The following is a 9,284-nucleotide window of genomic DNA, read 5'->3' on the forward strand; positions in this document are numbered from 1 at the left end:
CTCTCAAGATTACCAGGAAGAAGGCAAGTCTGAGAAAAGGCACAGACCAGAGGAGGCTAAGGGGACACCATAGCTAAATGTCAAGTGTTATCCTGGTTAAGATGGTAAAACAGAAAAAGGACATTAGCAAAGATGGAATGAAATCCAAATAACTGGCATCTAGCCTATAAAAATATACCAATGTTGTGACAAATGTAATATTTATTTCCTTAATTCTGACAAATGTGCCCAGGCAATATAAGATATTAATAATAGGGGCAACTGAGTGTAGTATATATGGGGACTGTCTGTATTCTGTAATTTTCTGTAAATCTAAAATTATTTTAATATAATCATTTGCATAAAATGTCATTCAGAAAAAGGGGAATAGATGATACAAATGAAATTATAAAGGAAAGTTAGCCATTTCAAATAATTGATTTTTTAACTAGCTTTCATCATTTGGTAGGATGGAAATTTAGGGCATGGCCACATATGACAAGACAAGAAGGAAAAATAATACCTTTTTCCAGGTACGATTAAGTAAAGGCCATGGAGAAATACACAATTCACAATTAAAATTCAGAACTTAGGAAAGTACAGCTGTATGTTGTCTTAATAAAACAGCCTTCTCTCTCTCCATTTGGAGATACTGCAAATTAAATAAAATTAATGAGCAGAAGACAATATGAATACCTACTCTAAATTTCATTTTCAAATAATTTGCCTTTGTCAAATTCCTAGAAAAATTTAGATTACTCCAATTGTATTTTAATTAGCTGCTCTGAAAGCAAGTCAATACAACTGAAGTATCTAAAAGGTAAAATCAACTTGACTGTTTTCTCAGTCCCAACAGTATTCTGACCCCATTCTTGGTGAGGAATCAATCACATAGCATCATGAGATCAATCAGACTGTCACAATTTGGAGAAACAGAAAATATCACGTACAACTAAAGTAAATTAGCTCATTTTTGAAAGGATAATGTATTTCTATTGCCCATGTAAATTCATACTGCACCTGGAAAATAAGAAGTTTACTTACAGCACTCATAAAATAGCATAGCTGCATTTGCAATAGGAGAAAAATACATTTCTTACCAAGGAAAAATCACAACATAACTTTTAAAAGGGTGGAAAATAGTGGCAACTTTCTCACACTTGGTAAGGAGCAACCAATGCATGCTGATAACAGGGCTTGTACTCAATTTGTTATAACAGGATAGCCATGGCAACCAGTCCTGATGATAAAATTCAGAGAGGAGGGAGAGGAAGATAAAGATCCTTGGCTTGTAGACCAAATTTAATTTTCTCCAACCATTAGTTCTAGAAAAGGTAAAAATACTCTGACATTTCTTTCCTCCCATCAATTTGTTAAAACCCAACTTCAATTTTACATAGATTGTTCATTCAATCCCATGCAGGGATCATTCAGATCTCACAGGAAAGAATTTTGGTGTCAATCAGACACTATTTCAAAATGACTCTACTTCTGTGTACCAGAAAGACATCAGAGCAAGTAAACCATTTCTCACTTGATAGGAAGTCCCTTGTAAAAGGTTATGGATTAAACCTAATGGGAAAGAGAAAACACCACTGTGCTCAATGGTATTCCCCGGAGGGCTCCATTAACCCAGACACAGTCAGCGGAAGCCCAGAGACTAACCTCCCTTCACCGAGGCAATGGCTTACCTAATGGTGCCTCTATAATCCTTACGGTAGGAGAATATCCCAGAGTTGATGGATTCGGGAATGTCATTTGAATGAGAGCAATGTCTCCTGATACAGCGTCACACAGAGAATTGAGATACAGCAAGTGGCTGCGACATTTCAAAAGCAATGAGTGAGGCACTACGATTTAAATGCTTCGCTCAGCTCAACTTTCCTAAGTAGTCAACCCAGAGAAGTAATGATTATCTTTCGGGTGTGCCTTTTCTTCTTGAAATGTGCTTAATTCAGTGATCTTCCCCTTCGGAAAATATTGGGATTACCACCCTGCCACACAAAGGCTTCCAAGTCCAAGTGGTCTGATAAGGAAATGGGAATGAAAACTTCTTCTCTAGCCTATATGCGGTTAGTGCATGTGTGACACAGTTGGCAAATCCCCCTGCTTAATATTGACTGGGTGAAGTTTCTGTCGCAAGATTTTTACATCATGCTTGTATTTAAGTTCTAAGGAAAACTCTCAAACACATGACTGTCAAAAGCCTAAAAATAAAATGAAATAAGGTCACTTGAAAACTTAAGATTTGGTAAAACAGAAAACATGCTGACAAGACAGTAATCCCAATAGCAGTAAAACATCCCAAATTATACAATTTAAAAAAGAGAGAGGTTTTGGGCCGGGAGTGGTGGCTGTAACCCCAGCACTTCGGGAGGCCAAGGGGGGGGGGGCAGATCACAAGGTCAGGAGTTCAAGACCAGCCTGGCCAATATGGTGAATCCCCATCTCTACTAAAAATAAAAAAATAAAAAAAAAATTAGCCAGGCTTGGTGGGCGGCTCCTGTAGCCCCAGCTATTTGGGAGGCTGAGGCAGGAGAATTGCTTGAACCTGGGAGGTGGAGGTTGCATTGAGCAGAGATTGCGCCACTGCACTCCAGCTGGGGCAACAGAGCGAAACTGTTTCAAAAAAAAAAACAGGTTTTGAACTTGGAAATTATTTGATTTAGCAGATAAATGTAACTTTGGAAACCATCATTCTCAGTAAAACAAAAAGAGAAAATAAAAAGGATAAAGAAGAAAAAAAAATGCCCATGACATTTCTGGCATTTCATTTTTGCAAACCACATTTTAACAATCTCAAATCCTGTCACTATGAATTATCAATTTAATAAAACTAGGAACTTACATTGAGTAAATCCAATTATTTACATTGTTAAAAATGAAAACATTTTAATTAGTACATATGATGATGTCTGTTTTTCAAATTTAACCACCAATTTTGTTTTATATTTAGGTGCCATTGATCATTTAATACTGATATCTTTAATATCCTGGATTAGGGGATCATTCAAACACAGAGATTGGTGTCTGGAATTACATGTGTCTTTATGCTGAAGAACAAAAATCAACAAGCCTGCTACATATTTAATATTTTATGCTTAATTAAAAATTTTCTCTGGAAAGGTTTTCTGGGAATAAGAGGCATTATACAATTCACTTGTGCCCACAATCTGTGTGTAAAACAGACCCTTACTAGTCCCTTTTAGCACAACATGTTGTACACTATAATTCATATGAAATATTCAAAAATTATACTATCGTCAGAAAGAAAAGGAATTTAGAGAATGAACTTTCAACAATTTACAGAATGAATTTACAGTAGCTGATTTTCTTAACAGCAGAAAAGTTGTTTTGTATTACAAATAAATAGAGTGTAGTATGAAACAATAGAAAAGTATGTTATTCTTTCTGATTTTAGCCGATATTTTATCGGATCACTACATATTATTGTCGTTCTTTTTTTTTTGAGACGGAGTTTGGCTCTGTTGCCCAGGCTGGAGTGCAGTGGCGCGATCTTGGCTCACTGCAAGCTCCGACTCCCAGGTTCACGCCATTCTCCTGCCTCGGCCTCCCTAGTAGCTGGGACTACAGGCTCCCACCACCACGCCCCGCTAATTTTTTGTATTTTTAGTAGAGACGGGGTTTCACTGTGTTAGCCAGGATGGTGTCAATCTCCTGACCTCATGATCCGTCCGCCTTGGCCTCCCAAGGTCAATTCCTTGGCTGGAATTACAGGCGTGAGCCACTGCGCCCGGCCTATATTATTATCATTCTTAATCCTCTTGATGTCATTTTTCTTTCTGCAAGCTATGTTCCACTATTTTTTTAATTGACAAAAATTTTTAACATATTTATCATGCATATCATGAAGTTTTGACATATATATACACTGTGGAATGGCTAAATCAAATGAATTAATATATGCATTGTCTCACATACTCATCATTTTCTTGTGGTAAGAAATCGATATCTACTCTCAGCAATTTTCAAGTACACAATATATTGTTATTAACTATAGTCACTATGACATACAATAGATCTCTTGAACTTATTCCAACACTCTTTTTTTTTTTTTTTTTTTTTTTATACTTTAAGTTCTAGGGTACCTCACTCCCAGGCATTTCCTAGGCAACATTCTTCACATTAAGTGTAGGGGAGGCAGAACTTTTCTATAATTTTCCAGCAACCTAAACTTTTTAGGTTATTTTTATTTTTATTCATTAATTAGATACCTTTCCAGAAGTTTATTTTTGGATAAACATAACAACCATTTAAAAAATATTTATTGTGTCTTGTTACCCAGATGAAAAAAGGTACATTAAATAAAATGATACATGTTAGAGGGTTATTACAAGGTAAAAACTGATGGAACCAGTAACTAATTACAAACTAAAAAACTCTCAGAACTTTTCATGTGACTTACCACATTAAATGATCTTCCTTTCCCTGAATTTTATTAAAATCACTTACTGTATATTTATCATTTGTCTTTATTGCACCTTAACATTTACAAGCATATTTCTTAACATCCCTAAACACTTATACTTTGGTTTTGCCTGTTTTACCGATCGATAATAAGTGGAAACATGTGTAATGTATATTTTTGTGTCTGGCTTCTTTTTCTAAATTTCATGTTTGTGAGGCTATGTTTTTTTCTTTTCATTGTTGTGTGCATTACACTGTAGAAATACGTAACAATTTATACATTCTACAGAGCTAAGACAACTGAATGATTCCAATTTTTGACCGTTGGAAAAAAATGCACTATTAGCAATCCTAAGCATGTCTTCTGTTGTTTAGATGACAATAAATATAAAATATAGTGAAATTTTGCCTGCCAAATTTTTGTCAAAAGGGGCTGTACCACTTCACATTTCCAAGCAAAACGGTAATTCATTACCACACTTGTAAACAATTAGTATTTTAATTTTGCATGTGGCAATTATGACAGTATGTATTTTTATTTTTTTTCACTTCTCTACCTAAGGTTACATAGATTTCTGTAAGTTTCCACATGTTTATTGGTTACTTAAGAAATTCTCTTTTTTAAACAGCATGTTGAATTAATGCACACATTTGTAACTGGGCTTTTTCTCTTTTGTAGAAGTATGCGATACATTCTTAATATGAGCTTTCCTTGCAACGATGCAAAGATGTAATATTTATATATCTTCTTCCAGGATCCTATTTTAATACCATCTTAATTTCTATTTTGATAAATACACTTCCTAATTTCTCAAAGTCATATATATAAAACCTTTCCTTCAAATGACATATTTTAAGAATTTAAAACTTCCCTTATATGTAATTTATTATGGAATTACATCTAGCAATTTTCTAAACTGACTTATTCTTTATGAATTTATATACTTATATTTTAAATATATACTGACTGTGAATAATGACAGGGTTTTTTTTAAGAATTCATTATACATGCTTTTTCTTGCCTAAGCACATTGCCAAGCACCTGCTCTACAAGGTGTACCAGAAGTGGTAATAATATATATTTTAATCCAATTTGTGTCTTAGAGGAAACACTTTACTATTTCATCATGAAAAATGATGCTTGCCATGTAGAGTTTTTAGACCTTATATCGCATTATGTACAATCCAAATAATTTAAGTTTGCTAAGAGGATTGTTTAAATCACAATTAAATTTGAAACATATGACACTATTTTTCTGCATCTATCGTGAATGAATTATTTCTCTTTCATTGGGTCTGTCAACAGACCAAATTACAACAAATTTAAAGATCTCCGTTGGCTTTATTAGTGATTCTGAAACCAAGCAACATTTTATTCCATAAAATAGAATAAGAGTTCCAATGACCTGACCAGGAGAGACTGGGCTTATACAGAGAGAAGAAAGGAGAAGCCAGAAACAAAAAGGTAGATGGGTCCTTTAAAAGGTAACTTTCTTGTTAGTCTGGGACAGAGGAAAAAAACAATAGAGAAATAACTGATTGGTTAACATTAGGTTGCTTCAGGTTAAGGATTTAAAGCAGAGGGAACGTCTTTATCATGCCTATTGAAGATTGAAACTGGCCCTGTTTGAGAAATTGGCCATCATCTCTCTTTCCTGATTTCTCCTAAGATCAAATAACAACTCAATTTAGGATTGGTGATGTGGACCTTTAGCATAAGTGACTCCAGTTTGAATTTTAGTCTGGCCTGTTGGCCTAGTGCAAGAGCTTAGTCCAAAACAATGTCTTCCTACAATTGTTATTTAATAGATTAATGCAGAAAATTGTGAAATACTGTAATGATTTATAAATTTCAATCAATATAAACTTTTATCTGACAAATCCACAGATGTTTAATGTACGGTCCTTTAAGCTTTTGACAAATGCAAACCCTCTTAAGTCACAAACTTTTAATATAGAATATACATAGAATTTTAATATAGAATGTAGTATAGAACAGATACGGAATTTTTCCATTAGTCCAAAATAATCACTCATGCTGTTTTCCAATTAATTAGTTTGGTGAGTTCCAAAATTCCTATATAATAGAAACTTTCAGTATATATCTGGCTTATTTCATGCAACATAATGTGTTTTAAGGTTCAACGATGTCCTGTGTCTATCAGTAGCTTTTTCTCTTTATTGCAGACTTGAATTACATTGTATGGTTAAGCAGAATACTTTTCACCCAATCTTCAATTATTTTAGTCTGTTCTGGATGCTATAACAAAATAACATAAACTGGGTGGTCTGAACAACAGACATTTAATTCTCACAGCTCTGGAGCCTGGGCAGCCCAAGATCAAGGTGCTGGTACACTCAGTTCCTGATAAGGGCTGCTTCTTAGTTTGCAGACAGTTGCCTTCATGCTATGTCCTTACCACATGGCAGGTGATCTTCTTCTTCTTCTAAAGCACTAATCTCATCATGAGAGCCGCATCCTCATGACATTTTCTAGCCCTAATTACCTGTCAAGGGCTACGTCTCCAAATATCATCACATTAGCAGATGGAGCTTTAACGTGGATTTTGAGAAGTCACAATTCAATTCATTGCCTTTCTCCTCTTTCTTCTCAAAATTCAGGTCCTTCTCACATGTAAAATACACTAACTCCATACCAACAACCCCAAAGTCTTAACTCATCCCAGCATCATTTCTAATGTTCAAAGTCTCATTTAAATATCATCAAAATCAGATGTTGCTGAGACTCAAGGTACAATTCCTATGGAGGCAAAATTTCTCTCCAGTTGTGAGCCTGTGAAATCAGACAAGTTAGGTGTTTCCAATATATAATGCTGAGACAGGCATAAAACAGACATTCCTATTCTCAAAGAAATACATAGGAAAAACGAAGGAGTGATATGTCCCAAACTAGTCCTAAACTTGGCAAGGTAAAATTCCACAAGATCCTAAGGCTTGGGAATAATCCTCTGGTTCAATTGTCTGCCTTGTGGGCAGGTGGTCCCTGTGCTCTCTGGGGCTCTGTAGAAAAGGAGTTACAACCCCAAGTTTCCAGACAGCCATGCCCCAAGGTTCTGCAGGGTTTTCCCTGCCCCACTGCTCTGATTGGAAGCTGCTGGTCTTTGAAACCAAGGCAGTGGCCCTGATGATGTCTGAATCACCTTCAGGGTTCATCTTTTTTTTTTTTTTTTTTTTTTTTTTTGAGACGGAGTCTCCCTCTGTCGCCAGGCTGGAGTGCAGTGGCGCAATCTCGGCTCAATGTAACCTCAGCCTCCCGGGTTCAAGCTCTTCTCCTGCTTCAGCCTCCTTAGTAGCTAGGACTACAGGCATCTGCCACCACGCCCAGTTAATTTTTGGATTTTTAGTAGAGACAGGGTTTCACCATGTTTGCCCAAATGGTCTCCATCTCTTGACCTTGTGATCTGCCTGCCTCGGTCTCCCAAAGTGCTGGGATCACAGGCGTGAGCCAACGCGCCCGGCCTGCGTCCTTTCTTTTTCCTGAAGAATAGTGCTCACTCTCCAATGAATAGCTCCCATAGTCCCATCCTGTAGAATCTGGCAGTCTTCTTTCATTTCCTCTCCGTTTTTTCTATCCCCTTCAGTTTAAATTGGCAGTGCCTCTGCTATAATCCCATTTCTATTTCTGGTTTAAATGGAAATGATTGGTCAAGTCCATGAGTCACACTCATGATCTCTTTATCAAATGAATGTTCAGACACATCCTTAGTGTGTCAGAACATGCCATCTCATTTTTAACATTTACTGTAATTTCTTTTTTTGTTTTAAACATTTCTTCTTCAGTTTGAACAAATTCTTTTTTACTACTAATTTGGTTAGAACTTTTATTTCCTGTATCATCAGTGGATATTGATATTTGCCAATTATTTCTTAAATTTGTTGACATAATTTTTATGCAACAAATTATACTGACTATTGTTCTGATGTTAAACCAGTTCTCCATATGAAGGACAAGTCATATTAGACCACGATGCATTATCCTTTTTATATTGTACTGTATTCCATTTGGTAGTATGTCATTGGGGAAAATAGCTCTATGTTCATGAGGTCAATTAATTAGTAATTGCCGTTAAAATAATATAATTTTTAATTTTTTAAAATCAAAGTTAACTCATGAAGCTATCTTAACGTGGATTTTTACAATTTTTTTTTATTTTCTGTAATAAAGAGTTTTAATAACTGTTGATTTTAATAGATATATTAATATTCAAAAATTTTTAGTCTTCTTGTTTCATATACAAATTTACATGCAGTTGTAAGAGATCCTGTGTATCATTTACCCAATTACTCCAGTAGTAACATTTTGAAAATCTATAGTATTATAAAAATGTATTGACAATGATAGGACCCACTTCCTTTGATCTTATTCAGATTACTTTTACTCGTGTGTGTGTGTGCGTGTGTGTGTGTGTGTGTGCATTTCTGTACTGTGTTATCACATGTGGAGGTTTGTACATCCATTAACACAAAGTGCTAAAGATCCTCCCTTGTGCATTTTGATAGCCACACCTATCTCCCACCTGCTGTCATTCAAATTGATGTTATCCTGTAGGCAATGTGTCATTTCTCTCTAGCTGCTTTGATAATTTTTTTTTTTTGTCTCTAGTTTTCAAGAGTTGGATTATGATGGATACTGCATGGGTTTATGAAGTTTATGTTTGAGATTCTTACGGAAGTTTATGTTAGATTCCTTAAATATGCACATTTATGGTTTTTGTCAATTTTGAAAGCTTCCAGCCATGTTTCTTTAAACACTCTTTCAAACCCACACTTTTTCTCTGCTCTACAATTCTTACACTAATGGAACTTGGTCTTACAGTGCTACAAATCCCTGGACTTCTTTCATTTATTTTTAGTCC

The sequence above is a fragment of the Pongo pygmaeus genome, chromosome 4 (genome assembly GCF_028885625.2).
Source record: "Pongo pygmaeus isolate AG05252 chromosome 4, NHGRI_mPonPyg2-v2.0_pri, whole genome shotgun sequence".
NCBI classification, from domain to species: domain Eukaryota; kingdom Metazoa; phylum Chordata; class Mammalia; order Primates; family Hominidae; genus Pongo; species Pongo pygmaeus.